Consider the following 16,288-nt stretch of genomic DNA (forward strand, 5'->3'; position numbering starts at 1 on the left):
GTAACTCTGTATAGTAGAACAATTAGACAATTGGGTCAGTATTGTTTTAATTGAGACTTGGTACAAGGATCACCCAGTCACCTTCTTTGATGACCTTCCTCTACTGGGATAGAAAGTAATTTTCAAAAAGAGAGAATCATAAGAGAGGCAGGGTCTCATTACTTTTTACTTCTCATTCTTGAAGCATATGCAAATTATAGACCTGAATGTTTTATCTTTCAAATGTGTAGTTGCATGCTCCAGGGAGCCCCTTTTTAACAACACAGCTCAGTACCATATCAACCTCTTACTCTTCTACCTCGCCATTCTCTTTCAAAACAGTGTCTAAAAGAGGAAGTGACTCATCAGGTCAATAAAGTCAAAACCTCTGGGCCTCCGTGGTTGTCCAGCTGCAATCTTAATTTTAAACTTCCCATACCTAGCTAGATCTTGGAAAGAGAAATTACCAGATAAGTGCAGGAATTAGCAGAGCAGAACCTCATCCAGAAGGACTGGCATTTGGTTTACAGAGAAGGGTTTTGCCACCCTTGCAAAGGCTAACCAGTGGCTTCAATTCTCATCTCAAGGTTGCCTGTTATACAGTCAGACACACCCTCCTTTTGAGCAGCCTCAAGGAATGTGTAGGGTTATTGTGGTCAGTCCTTGAATGGACTCAAACGTTTCTTCACAACAATAGCCGACAGCGGTTGGGGACTTTCTTTCATCATCCCACTAGGTAAAAGGAGAACTCCCATGAGGATTCCTAATTTCCCTGCTACTTTTTAACATCCACTTGCTTCCTCTTGCTTCAAGTATTACACCATGGGTACTCTCCGGAATATGCACAATGGCTGCCATCATTCAGTGAGCACATTACTTGTAACACTGTATAAAAATTCAAAGTGAATTAATAATCATTTGTGTTGGACATAACCAAAGGGTGTGAGATTGAAGTGCAGACCATGTATTCTGTTATTTGCGGGGATAAACACATATATTTATGCTTTATTTATCGCGAGTTATGAGTGACAGGGCTTGGTAAGGGAACACTGCCTTTCGGTCCATGCAGGTGAAATTCTTGGCTCACACAATGCTTTTGAGTCAGTTTAGATGAAACTGGTCAGAATGAGAATAACGCTGAGCTCTGGTGAATCTCAGTGAAGGAATTCAAGGATTGAAAACGAGCTACAGCAAGGTTGTGCACAGGACAATGTCAGCATTGTGAGCAGGTGTTGACAAATTGTAGTGATTCAGCCGAGTTGTAGTGTGTAAGGAGCTATGAGACTGTGGTTGGGCGAACTGAGAGAGATGTTTGGACACAGTTCAGGCTCGAGCCTTGCACGGCTTTTGCTCACGCAATTCAGTCAATTTCGTGCCAGGGAAACATGTGCGGAGACTGTGACGAGTAAACTGAGTCTTCAGCTGCTGAGTTTCATGTACTCTATAAAAACAAAATGTGTGCCAATAAAAAGTTTTATAATCCAAACCCCACCCTTCCTTCATTTTGGAAGGGTTGTGAGGTGAAGATTTTCCTGTAGTCATGCACATACGTGAAACGTGTTTTAGAGAATGAAAGGAGAGAGAGGGATTCTGCACACGCACATGCTGCCCTTTTGCACAGGGATTTTGCTTGGCTGCAAGGCTCTTCATGCACACACACTGTGCTTTTCCCTGGGTGTTGCATTGTGGGATGGGGTGGGGATTCTGGGATATACGCTTTGCCAGAAATGCGTATTTTTTTTTTACTGGGTATTGGTTTTCCCAACACATACACCAACCACTACATACACACAATACAAATCTAACAAGTGGTGCCAAAGTAGATCCTTATACATTCTCTTGAACAGTGGTCTTCAAACTTCTTAATACTGTGTATATTAGGTTCACTCGGGTCCCCTAAAATGACCAGCCTATATTCTCACCTTTATTCCATAAAATGTTAAATAATGCAAGCAAGCTGAAGAATTTAATTAAGGCTTAAGGGCACACCCTCTAGCAAATAAAACAAGCATTGGCATAGCCAATAGGTCTCGCCTTTGGGACCTTGAAAGTATTTAATTATGCAGCACAATATCATTGGTGCAACATCAACTGTTGCATGGCTGAACACTTATAAAGTCCCAAAGGCTAGACCTATTGGCTGTGCCAATGCTTGTTATTCAATGCAGTGAAGGTTCAGCAGCCACAAACTGTTCCACCACCATATCCCATTCCTTATGCCTCTATTTTCCTCTCTGCGTAGTGCCATACTTTCAGCCCTCCCTCAACGCACTACTTCAGTATGCCATGTTAGTGCTGATGGAGGCTAGGACCCCATCCACACCTGCATCATCACACCCAGGGTAGACAAGAAGTTGAAAGCTTCCCCTACTGACCCCCTTTACATTTGTAGCCAGCTCCTTGGTTGTCACTACCTCCTGTATAGGGGCCAACTCACAGACTATTGCTGACACAAGATAAAGAAAGCTAACATATAGTGGCTAACTAGTGGTGGGTTGGCAATTCTATTGGGCTCCTCTCCCAGTTTGACAGTGCTCATTCGGACAAGATGGAGGAGCTCCTACAGCATCTCCTAGAGAAGCACAGAAAAAGGCTATTGAGATTGTCTCTGAGGGAAAGCAGATCTCCAACATCACCAACCGCTGTGGATTAGGTGCCGCAGACACTGCTGCAAAGGTGATTAACTCTAGTATCCTTCTGCACAGGCATGCATGGCTCTGTATCTCCTGCTTCAAGCCGAAAGTCCAATAAAACTTGCTCAGCCTGCCGCTCGATTGCCAGCATTTGTTTGGGCTACAGGTTGACCAGATGCTGGAAAAAATAAAGAAAGATATATTGATGGTGAAAGCAATGGGTGCCCTTCCGAAACCTGCTCGTTTTGATGCACTCCCTGCAATGAAGGCTCAAAGACCACCTCCCTTGAGGCCTCCATGTTTTACCTGCATCCACAGTCCCAACAGTCTTCTCCCAGGGGCAACCTTAGAGAGTCTTACAGAGGAAACCACTCAAAAGGCAGAGGTAAAGGTGGCTTTCCAAAGGAGCTATCACCACCTGTAAACCACAGGCTTTCCCCCCGCCCCCTCCCGAACACACCACTCCACATGTCGGCTCAGTATGAAGTACCGCTTCATACTGAGCCGACATGTTTCATTGCCACCACAATTTAAGGCAATTTCATCAGGGCGGTGAGGTCGCCTGGCACCAGTACTGGACTCTGAAATTTTCTTTTACAGGGACTGACAAATGTAAAGACAAAACAGATACATATCACTCTCAAGGTTTCTTCTCTACATCGTGTCTAAAAACTATGTCTTCATTACACATGCGTTTACATTACCATAAACGAACCACAGTCCTTCATACCAGCTCTTTTCTTATGTCACGCATTAGATAAAACTCCATTAGTGAGTCTTCTCAATGGGCTTACACTCTGCCGTAGTGTCAATCTACAGAGTGATCAAAATTATTAAAATACACACAGGTTAACCATCTCTCGGCCCGTTCCACTCATAATGGGGCTGCTCCCATATTAGGAACTCTGTTTAGTAAGTTTTACGACAAGCACCGCTAAAAATTACCGGCACCTCAATCATTCGGTCTGCATAATTCTCAAATGCCGTTTCCAAGACCATATCTTAGTTGTTTCACATTCAATCTGCTAATGCCGCTTCTGTATCGGGCATTTCGATTTTGATATTACGGCAGTAGCCACCAAAAAATTACCGGCGCCCGACCCCTTTAATCAGGACCACTCTCAGTCATACTTTTAATCAAATTGTGCCCTCCTATTAATTCATGCCGCAGTCCTTACCGCCAAAGTCCTATGGAAGCGTGTTGCCTCGACCGTCTCTCCTACCGAGTAAACGCTTCATATTTAAACTTCCTGAACGGAACCCCGTTCACGTGCGTGGTCGGCGATCATGGGGGCCATATTGGAGTGTCACAACAATGCCTAAAGCTCCTTTATTAGCGTACAAAGCGAGTAAAATACAAAGTGTTTTCGCTAATCATGTTCTGTTTTCATGTTGTTAATGCAAAATACTCGTAATCCTTTTCATTTTCAGGTGCGTTAATTTTCTCAACCATCTGAGGAGTATATATAGCTAGGCATCCATATCGACGGACTCTTCATACAACTCTTACTACTACAATTGCTGTTACCTCTAATGGGCTCAATTGTCCATCGATTTACATAGCCTAGCCACTATGTTTATAGGCTCCTCCATAACGGTCCACATATCACATGTCTTAGCAAATTTCGTGGGGGCCATCTTATAAATTGCCTCCATACACAGATAATTTATATTCACACCCTGTATTCTATATAAAGAAGTTCTGATGTCATATGCAAGGTGTTACAATGCATTGTGAGTATCAGGGAATCAAGTACTTCACTCTCGGACACCAAAATACAGGTTCACTATTACCAGCATGATTGATGCAAGGATTTAATACTTGACTTTATTCCATTCCATAAAGTCGTTTAACCCAATCTGATCACTTTTCTCTTGAAAAATCCAACATGCCTCTTTAGAAACCAGAACCCTCTCAATGTTCTGCGGGTCCCCCACTACTTTCTCCAGTACAACCCAGGTGAAAGAGTGTTTCTACTCATGACAGTGCTGTACTAGTTTGGTGGTTAGCTTCCCAGAAACTCCGCTTCCTTAACTGTTATCCATTTGTTCTCTTTAACTATTCCTACCATTTCTCTGATAGTCACCTGGAGTTCATTTACAGGGTCACGAGTAAGAGATCGATAGTTGTTACTTACCCCCCAACAGTCTAGTCACTTCAGCGTCATAATCCGTAGAATTCATAACCACCACTGCCCCACCCTTGTCAGCTGATTTTTATGGTGAGCTGAGTTTCTGATTAACCACAAACCCAAGACTCCAGCTTTCTATATCCTACCAAAAATACATAAATCCCAACGTCCCCCTCCTGACCGACCCATTGTGTCGAGGATCCAATCAGTTTTGGAACCTCTATCACAGTTCGCCGACTTCTTTCTCAGAGAGTCGGTGATAAAACAATAGTCTTTTATTAAAGACACCATGGAGGTTTTAAACATTTTGGAGGGTATCCATTTTGATCCTTCCTGCGAATTTCTGGTCACAATTGACATCGAATTGCTTTATACCTGTATACCCCAAGACGCCACGCTGGTGGCAGCAGCCCAGGCCTTGGGTGAACAAGAGTGGTTCTATGACACACCGCAGTCGTTTATACTGCAATGCATCGAATTAGCACTCACCCATTCTGCTACAAAGATGAGCTGTACCTGCAAATCACGGGAACTTCTATGGGCGCAACCTTTGCGCCCAGTCTGGCCTGCATTTATGTAGGTCAGTTTGAAGAGCACATCATTTACCATCAGTCTAATCCCTTCCAGAGGAACTTACGCCTTTGGAAGCGATATATAGATGATGTGCTCTGCATTTGGTCTGGTGGCGAGGAGGTCTTATTAGAATTGCTTAACTGGCTTAACCATCAAGATGCCAGTTTACGATTTACATGGATGTATAGCAGTCAGAAGGCTGTATGCCTCGACTTGGACATCTGTGTGGAGGGTAACATACTGTGCACTGGAGTCCATCAGAAACCCTCTGATAAGAATCCGCTCCTGCTTTATCAATCATACCATCCCGGGGCGTTAAGAGATAATTTGCCAGTGGGGCAGTTCCTGCGATATCGCAGGAACTGCTCGACCACCGCGTCATACCTGGAACAATCAGAGGGATTGTGTGAGAAACTTAAACAGAGGAATTACCCCTGTAAAATAATCAATCAAGCTAAGAAAAGAGCATTAAATACCCCCCGCAGTGTACTCATGTAGAAAAATAAAAGAACTAAGGATGAGTGTGTCCCTGTGGTGATGACCTTTGACCCATTAGCTACCCGGATTCGTCAATCTATACGGAAGCACTGGGCATTACTTTCTACCAATGACTTTAAAATACTTCCACCGAGATTTGCATTTAAAAGGTAAGGTAACCTAAAGGACAAATTGGTTCATACCCGGGCGCAAGACCGCAACAAAAAGATACAACTATTCCTCCAGGACACTACCCCTGTGGAACATGTTCTGTATGTAGTCTTACTAAGAAGACTTCAAATGTGATCTTGAACTCTGGCAGGACTTGGCACCTGACGCGATTCAGTAATTGCAACACCATTAATGTGGTATATAGGTTGACATGCCAATGCGGTTTACACTACATAGGGCTTACAACCAGGAAGATCAAAATTAGAGTGCAGGAACACCTTAGCACCATCAGAGCAGGGAAGCTAACCACCAAACTAGTACAGCACTGTCATGAGCAGAAACACTCTTTCACCTGGGTTGTACTGGAGAAAGTAGTGGGGGACCCGCAGAACATTGAGAGGGTTCTGGTTTCTAAAGGGGCAAGTTGGATTTTTCAAGAGAAAAGTGATCAGATTGGGTTAAACTACTTTATAGAATGGAATAAAGTCAAGTATTAAATTCTTGCATCAATCATGCTGGTAATAGTGAACCTGTATTTTGGTGTCCGAGAGTGAAGTACTTGATTCCTTGATACTCACAATGCATTGTAACACCTTGCATATGACCTCAGAACCTCTTTATATAGAATACAGGGTGTGAATATAAATTACCCATGTATGGAGGCAATTTATAAGATGGCACCCACGAGATTTGCTAAGACGTGATATGTGGGCCGTTATGGAGGAGCCTATAAACATAGTGGCTAGGCTATGTAAATCGATGGACAATTGAGCCCATTAGAGGTAACAGCAATTGTAGTAGTAAGAGTTGTATGAAGAGTCCGTCGATATGGATGCCTAGCTATATATACTCCTCAGATGGTTGAGAAAATTAACACACCTGAAAATGAAAAGGATTACGAGTATTTTGCTTTAACAACATGAAAATAGAACATGATTAGTGAAAACACTTTGTATTTTATTCGTTTTGTACGCTAATAAAGGAGCTTTAGGCATTGTTGTGACACTCCAATATGGCCCCCATGATCGCCGACCACTCACGTGAACGGGGTTCCGTTCAGAAAGTTTAAATACGAAGCGTTCACTCGGTAGGAGAGACGGTTGAGGCAACTCGCTTCCATAGGACTTTGGCGGTAAGGACTGCGGCATGAATTAATAGGAGGGCACAATTTGATTAAAAGTATGACTTACAGTGGTCCTGATTAAAGGAGTCGGGCGCCGGTAATTGTTTGGCGGCTACTGCCGTAATATCAAAATCAAAATGCCCGATACGGACCGGCATAAGCAGATTTATTGTGAAACAACTAAGATATGGTCTTGGAAACAGCATTTGAGAACTATGCAGACCGAATGATTGAGGTGCCGGTAATTTTTAGCAGTGCTTGTCGTAAAACTAAACAGAGTTCCTAATATGGGAGCAGCCCCATTATGAGTGGAACGGGCCGAGAGATGGTTAACCTGTGTGTATTTTAATAATTTTTATCACTCTGTAGATTGACACTATGGCAGAGTGTAAGCCCATTGAGAAGACTCACAGATGGAGTTTTGTCTAATGCGTGACATAAGAAAAGAGCTGGTATGAAGGACCGTAGCTCGTTTATGGTAATGGAAACGCATGTGTAATGAAGACCTAGTTTTAGACATGATGTAGAGAAGAAACCTTGAAAGTGATTTGCTATGTATCTGTTTTGTCTTTACATTTGGCAGTCCCTGTAAAAGAAAATTTCAGAGTCCAGTACTGGTACCAGGCGACCTCACTGCCCTGATGAAATTGCCTTAAATTGTGGTGGCAATGAAACATGTCGGCTCAGTATGAAGCGGTATGCATAATTTGCAACCGATTTTAATTTGAATCAGTGCACAGTGAATAATAAAGTTGGTATCGATTAATGTGCAACTCATTTCAATTTTATTTTCACATGGTCGCATTTGTGGTATGTGATTCATTCACTTTACTTTTTTCTTAGCACCACTTCTTGTTTGTTTTGGACACTTTATTTATACTTTGAGGCAAGATGGCTACCAATGATGAATAAAGTGGGCATAGCTGGCGAGTACCAATCAGCAAGCTCTATTGGTGGTGCGCACGTGAGGTGTCATCTTGCCCTCTCACCATTTTTCAGATTGAGGTGTTTTACTTTTGATACACCAGTCACAGTGATACTCCTGTACATTGGTCAGGGATATTGTAGTTCGGTGACTACCATTTGTAAAAACCATATTGTTTTAAATGTCTAAGGCAATAAAGTGGGAGGTTACTACCTCGTAATATAAAGGAGAGGCGTATATGAGAGAAATTGTTTTGAATCCCTACACCCGCTTATATAATTAGCCTCAAGAAAGGTGCCTTTAAGATCAGGTCTTTATGTATTGATATTGTATGTTGAGTGTAGGGCGACCTGGTTGGATATTTCCCTCTGTAGCTCCTTGTTGTTTGTAAACACAAACTCTCCCCAGAACACCACTCAAGCAGAGGAAGATTGGAACAACCTAGTGTTGATCGGCTGCTGAACTTGCCGCGCCCTGCAGTGGTGGAACATCAACAACCTGTTGCAGAGGTGGCTTTTCCTTGACCCAGTTCCACAAAATACCATAGCAATGGCCGCCTTCCTTACAGGATGCAATGCATACTTACTGGACCTGACTGGGTTCACACTGGCCGTGGACAGTCACCAGGGTCACATCATGAGAAACCTGGGACTGCTAGCTATTCACCGTCTGTTGAAGGCTTTCCTTCCTCACTTGACTGGCAAGGTAGTCCTCATCAGTACAGACAACATGACAGCCATGTATTATCTTCAAAAGCAAGGTGGCATCTGATCTCCCCAGCTTTCTCACCTAGCCCAGAGCACTTGCCGGTGGGCTTGCTGCTGCAAGATCCATCGGCTAGCGGTGTACCTTCCGGAAGTGGACAACAACTTTACCAACTACCCTGGCAGGATGCTGCAACAAGTCCACGAGTGGGAAATCCACCCTTAAGTCCTCCGCCAGTACATTCGCCGTTGGGGATTCCCAGAGATAGACTTCTTCACCTGGACAGAAAAAAGCAAATGCCCAAGCTTCGCCTCCAGGTTCCCACACCCACATTCCAGTGGCAATGCATAATGGATGAGTTGGGCATGGAGTTTTGCCTACGCTCTTCTTCCTCTCCCACTACTTCCAATTGTGATTCGGAGGCTTCAGCAGACGTCTTAAAGACTTATCTTGGTGGCTCCCACATCGGCTCACCACCCCTGCATCACCACTCTGCTCAAACCCTCAGTGGTTCTGCACGAAAGGCTTCTCAACAGGCCAGACCTTTTCACACATAACCATGGACAAATCAGGCACCCATACCCCAGGTCTCTCAATCTTGCAATGTGGCTCCTAAAGTCCTAGAATTTGGGTACCTTAATCTTCTACCGTAATGTACGAGTATTCTCAAGGAAGCATGCACTGCTACTACCTGTGCTTTTTATTCTGCCAAATGGAAGAGGTTTGTGTAGTTCTGTCGCTCAAAACACACTGACTGTTTAGCAACCAAAGTGCAGGATGTTTTCTGTTACCTACTTCACTTGCAAACTTCTGGCTTGGATGACACTTCCATACGGCTGCACTCTAGCTGCTGTAACCGCCTATCTTCAGAACAGACAACATATCTCCCTCTTCAGAATTTAATCTTTTATGGGGGGCCTGAAGAGAGTCTTTCCTCCTCAGGTCCCACCAGCCCGACATGGAACCACAATATTGTACTGACAAGACTCACTGGCCCTCCGTTCAAACCACTCCACTCCTGCCCCCTTCAGTTTCCCTCTTGAAAGGTGGCATATCTGGTTGCCATCACTTCACTCGGGCGTGTCTGTGATCTTTATGCTTTGACCTTGGAAGAACCTTTCTTCTAGATACACAGTGATAAGTTGTCCTCCGCACCATCCACAAATCCCTCCCTAAGGTGGTACCACAGTTCCTCCTTATTCAATTGATTGAACTTCCTTTTTCTTTCCCTCAACCTGACTCCGTTGCAGAACGGCCTCTTAATACTTTGGATGTTAAGCGAGCCATCATGTACTACATTGATATCTCTAAACCACTTAGAAAGGCACAACAGCTATTTGTTGCTTAATCCAAACCCCATAAAGGGAAGGCCCTATCCAAATCGGGCATTGTAAGATGGATCTTTAAGTACTTCCAGACATGCTATGCCAAATTTAAGAGGACCTTGCTGATTCCTCCTAGAGCCCTCTCTACTTGAGAAAAACGGACCTCTGTGGCCTTTCGGGTAACATTCCAATAGCTGACATCTGTAATGCAGCTTCCTGGTCCACACCACATGCTTTTACAAAACATTACTTAATGGATGTACTAGCCTGCCAAGGTTGGCCTGGCAGTACTCCGTACACTTTTTAAATGTACTGCAGCTCCCACAGCTAGCCACCACTTTTGGGAGGACTGCTTTACAGTCTGTGCACAACATGTGTATCTACAGCCACACATGCCTAGAATGAAAAATGTTAACTTAGCCAGTAAGCATCTGTTTATGGCATGTAGTGCTTTCGATTCACATGAACCCACCCTCCTCCGTGGACATCTGTGACCTATCTCACTTTCCTCTTTTTGCATGGAAATCACTCTATACATCGGTTTGCTTCACATTACATACTAGTCTGCCGTGTGAGAAAACAATCTAACAAAGGAGTCGATGACCATGCCCAGTATCCGCAAGAGAAGGAGTCACAGTACCTCGTGACTCAAAAGACTTTTTAAAGAAAAACAACTTGCACACATCCGGGCCTAACAGTACATAACAAGAGTATGCGCAACGTGTGAATCTACAGCACTACATGCCACAAACAGATGCTTACTGGGTAAGCAACATTTTCCTTTAGGTGGATTCTTTTTCTAGCTGCAGATTCCTCACTAATTCCTCCCAACGCACTGTTTGATGGTTATGGGCTCAAATAATGAGCTTCTAATGATCTGTTATTGCACTACATATCTTATCTGATGTCATCCTCATTCTGCTGCTGTGTGTATGGATGTTTTTCCCTTTTCAGACTTTCATCTAGAGCAAGAGAGAAAAAGAAATGAAAGGCGGTAAGAAAGAGCAAGAGAGTGATGGCTAACCAGTGACAAAAGAAAAAGGCAGGAATGAAAAAGAGCCTGCAGGGGTGAGATAAAGAGGCAGGGAGTGTCTGGTGTGGATAAAAGACACCTATGGTGTGATCAAGACCCCTCACCCCTGGTATCCAGCACCCAACCTTCGATTGAATTGGCCACCGGCTTCTGAACAAAACTTTGGACCCCTGCTCTTATGTGTTTACAAATTAAGCAGTGGGTGTCATGATGCATTTCACCTGGCAGTTTACCCACAGCATGTTATAAGAGATGACGTGTAGACCCCTAGATATTAAATTACCAAACAGTCTATGGAAGTGTGCACACGAGGCTCCTCTATCCCCTCTAACGGACAGTGCATAATTTCCATAATTGCATAATTTCCCAGCCCATCAACTTCCTCTAACCATCACCCATACTTTGCGATTTTGAGGAATGTAACTCCCTAACTTTTTCCTAAAGATATACTGTTTATAAATCTTGCTGGCCTGTTTCATGACCATTTAAACATAAGTTAACATCAAACTATCCACCCACTTCAGAGCCCCTGCAGCTCACATAATTGCCATGTAGCTATCAGACATGGGTCCTGTGCCCTCTCTGGCACTGTCCGCTTTGAGGGAGTTTGAGTCCTCTCTTGTCTAGTCGCACCAGGGGTGGGGGGCGGCCTGCTGCCATAGCAGACTGTATGGCTGCCTTCTATTCCTGCATATGGTCTCCATTGAGGGCTTGATCCACTCCTTCTTTCCCATCACTTTTTTCCGGCCACATCCACCTTGTTGATATTTTGAGTCCATGCTTGAGCACACTCCTCATGCAGTACCATTTTTCATCGTCAATGCCTCATATATATTTTTCCTTCTGTCAAGGACTTAACTTGTGCAGCTGCTTCATCCACTTGAGTATGATCCTGAATGGATGCCAACATCTGTATAAGCTGTATTGTTGGCCCGCCATAAACCAGTGACAGGGGAAATGATCTACATTTCTGGAGTGTCAGGGCAGAGGAATCCCAATAGAGGGTGATTGTGGAACCCAGAAACTGAAAGTCCTCATTTTCTCTGGCTACTTCCATGATTCTTTCCTTTAGCCGCAAATAGTAGCCCCTAGTCAAAATACCCAGGGTTTGACCCCATGACTTCCCTAAGTTGGCCATCCTATGAGTGCTCAGTTTGTTATGACTCATTCACCGTTCGTAACATGCAATACACATATGACACTACATCAGTGTTTCCCAACCGAGACTAATTTCCGTGGGTCATGAAAGTCCAAGCATTAAAAATGTTCTGTATTTATCTCGTCACATTTGGTGCACTTCAAAGACGGAGGTCAAATGTCATGCTACGACTGCTGATAAATTGCTGCTTATGTGTTTTTTAACAGGGCAATTGATGTTTATGAACTCTCACTTTGCAGTTGTCACTTTACAGTTGGAGAAAGAAAAGTAAAGTGAATTATGTGACAATCTTGCTCGGTACAGTGAGTGTGAAAGGAAAAGATGTCATTTTTTGTAATACACAACAAAATGTAAATACCTGTAAGTGAACTTTACACATTCAGAAGTTAGAAAAGCGAAAATGTGATGGAAACAAAGATTTTAATAGGATCAAAATAAACTAAGACACTTTACTTGGTGATCCACGAGTAATATTCACTAAAACCCAATTTACACTCAGTATCATGTGTGCGCAATATAGGTTTAGTATATCTGTGCAAATGTAATGGTGATTTCAATGGCAAATGAGCGGTCTGTAAATGACAGTGTGCTACCACACGATGCTGTAGTTACATTAAACAAGCATTGGCATAGCCAATAGGTCTCGCCTTTGGGACCTTATAAGTATTTAGTTATGCAGCACAATATCCTTGGTGCAACAACATTAACTGTTGCATGGCTAAACACTTATAAGGTCCTAAAGGTGAGACCTATTGGCTATGCCAATGCTTGTTTTCTATAGTTTTAGATGGCGCAAACTCGACCCTAATATATTAAAGCGCTTTACATTAGCATCAATTATATTACACAAGGGCATATTCATTGTTGGTAGGCGTGGGGACATGAAGTGATTTGCCCAGAATCACAGTATGTTGAGCGGGCGCTGAGACCCGAACCTACTTCTCCAGCTAAAAAGTCGGCAGATCTGGCCGTTACGCAACATCCTCTCCCCTCATGGGAGGAATTGCGCTTATACCGACAAAATGACACTTCGAAGCACCGAGAGAGGCAGCAGGTGTTGAAGGAGGGAACATGACAGGGAACGAGGAGACGGAGGAGCAAGGAATGGACTGTAGAGGGTAGAAGCGGAGGGGTGAAGTACTGGGTATTTTAGACCCAGCGGTGCAGGGGCACACACCCTATGACTTCTGGGTTCACCCTGTTCCAGACCTGCAGAAACACAGAGTCTTCTGGGTGAAGTCAAAGAATCGTTTATTGGCTGCAGACCAATGACAGGTATCCTAGAAGTACAACAGCGTGTATGTTCTCAGGAGACTGCTGAAAATCATAGGAACGGGCTTCTCCTTAAGTACAAAATATCATGCTCCAGGCACACATTCCTTGGTTTACGATATGGCCATTATAAGTATACATTACAAACGAAAAAGCAGAGTCATGATGACCATCCCACATTCCAGTTCGGCCAGCCCACAATGATTTACACAGTAAGGTTCAGATCCCACATTTGATGTCAATAGACCCCCCCAATAAACATGAGCATCTCCTGTTTTGGGAAACAAGTCATAAAGCAGGAACAAGCAGGTGTGGAAGAGATTAGCCGGGGGATTGTATAGAATGAAAGGGTTTTATGATGGGTCAAGCCCTGATGCTAATCACAGGTGGACGGAGGAAGGGGAGCTCGTGAGACCGGTTTGACCTGGGGCAGCAGAGCCAGCTGCCCAGGTCACAGAGAAGTCAGAGGGAGAAGCCCATGTACTGTGAGGCCTGTATTTACTCCATTATAGCCTATGTGAGGGCAATGACAAGATGGCCACTGCTTCCAAAATGGAACCCGCGTAGTGAAGCAGAATAACGTGTACGCAGTGCATTCATAGCTAGAACGATATACAAAGCACTCGTACATGCCGCATTTACCATTTGCGGTTTGTTAATACCAAGATAGACAGGGGTAGGGCCCTGTCCCCTACGCGGTCCCAGAGATTAAAGTACGACAGACCCTCCTTTTGCCCTTACATAGGCAATCACTATACTCATCTTAATCCGAGTCTAGGTCAATGTTCACAAAGTCATGGAGATGTTGCTGTAGCATCATCCTATTACTTAGCTCGTCCCTCGATACAGGTTTCCTTACACATAAGGTAGCACAGAGGCCACATATCGCAGGAACACACTGTATGCACAGACAGAACAGGAGAAGAATGGCTAAGATCATTCCAATGACCATCAGAACTTTCCAACCCCAGGCAGATATCAATTCCCAGAACCACCCCACCAGTGACCAATCTCCCTTATCCACGTGTATGGATTCAGATATTTTATGGAGTTTGGAGATGGCTTGATACACTGTTGGAGCATTATCTGGTATGAAAATGCAGCAACTGGATTGGATGACCTTGCATACCCCACCGCGGTCTGCAAGAATAACGTCTAGAACCATGCGGTTCTGCAGAGTCATAAGGCGATCCGCTTGGAGCTCAGCTGTCAGATTACTAAGGGCACCAGCCGTTACATTGACAGTGGATTCAACCACACGAGTCAGCTGTCTCAGGTTCCTACTATTGACCATAGGTCCCCAAAACGGCAGGAAACCCAAGAAGAAGTCTCCTGCTTCCTGACCCGCAGTATCCTCCTTACTAATCACACCTCTCACAACTCTGGTCTTGTGATAGTCAGAGGCAGCAGTAAATGTCGGCGGTAGCAAGTTCGCAATATAACATGTGCCCGAGAAATCGGGGGGCAGCCATGTATATGCTCGGTCATTACAGATGAAATATGTGCCCTTGGCAGCCAAAAACGCTGGGGAAAACTGTGACGGGAAAGTGTACGTTTCAGTACAGTCACTTCTTCCCAGTTGAGCTCTAGGATTCTGACCATTACCCTGTAAGCAGAACCGACCCATGTGGGGTACGACCCAGATTGGAGATGAGATTTTTCGCTGTCTTTCACCCAGACTAATACTATACCCCGTCGCGTTCCATCCTACATAAGGTCTCAACTCTTCTTTGGGAATGGATGAGTATGCATCGATATCCCTACTCATATCGGCAACTCCTTTCATCAAAGCCTTATTATTGGTGATAGGTCTGATGGAACGCGGTTGGCGAGGGGAGTACGTATCTAGAGCATAGAGGAACATGGTTTGGAATGCCCATGACGATCCATTGTAACTGTACGGCAGCACCAGGTAGGGAATACCCTTGTTAATGGTATGTGGCATTAACCCACACACCCAGCAATTGGTCGTATTCATTACCAGTTGGTGCTGGTGCAAGAGCTGGATAAACGAGTTATTTACGAACTCCGATCGTCTGGTCTGTTCGTGCTCAGGTAAAGGGTGAAAAGAGTGAGAGGAGGCAGTAGAAAGAGGTATAGGCTGTTCAGTGGGTTTAATGGGCTTTTGAGCGGAGAAAAACACAAATCCTACAATAAACATTATTATGCTACACAGTGTAAAAAGGCACAAAAAGACAAAACATTTACTTTTTACAATTCTACACATCCTTGCGTTAAAGTTCATTTCCTCAATCGGTCTCTCCATCTTAAAAAACTCCATCCTCTACTCGGGCCGCTCGCAGTGGATGAGTTTCTTCTGCTAAAGAGTACGCCTGTCAGTCCAGGGAAACGCCCTAGACCAACCAGAACCGTTGACCTAGCGTCTTCGGCCTGTACCCCAAAGTCTTGGCACCGCGACCCTGCGGCAGAACCCGGATGGTGGTTCGAAAAACAAAAAATCAAGAAAGTCCTTCAGATGGGAGAGCAAAAAATGTCAAAAAGGAAATAGTGAGGAAATCTTTATTTGTCCATGGGCCTAGGTCTCAAATTATAGCGGAGACGGCCAAAGTTCAGGCTCAGTGGTGTCCAGTCGATTTGATGGTGGCACAGCTTCCTGCAGAATATTGTCACTCTCTTGGTCTGAAACTGTGCCTCTTATGCGTGCGTCACTGAATGGTACAAAACGAGGTATAGTGTCCGTCTCAGAGTCGGCGATACCCTCCTTGACCCACTGGTCATATGGCAGAGGCAAAGGGACTACTTTACAGTGGGTACCATGGA

General features: G+C 44.2%; 1 protein-coding gene across 2 annotated transcripts in view; it reads left to right on the forward strand.

Moving 5' to 3' along the window:
- Positions 1 to 16,288, forward strand: part of PTPN21 (protein tyrosine phosphatase non-receptor type 21) — a 438,348-nt gene that overhangs the window by 313,124 nt on the left and 108,936 nt on the right. The window lies entirely within an intron of this gene.

The sequence above is a fragment of the Triturus cristatus genome, chromosome 9, assembly GCF_964204655.1.
Source record: "Triturus cristatus chromosome 9, aTriCri1.1, whole genome shotgun sequence".
NCBI classification, from domain to species: domain Eukaryota; kingdom Metazoa; phylum Chordata; class Amphibia; order Caudata; family Salamandridae; genus Triturus; species Triturus cristatus.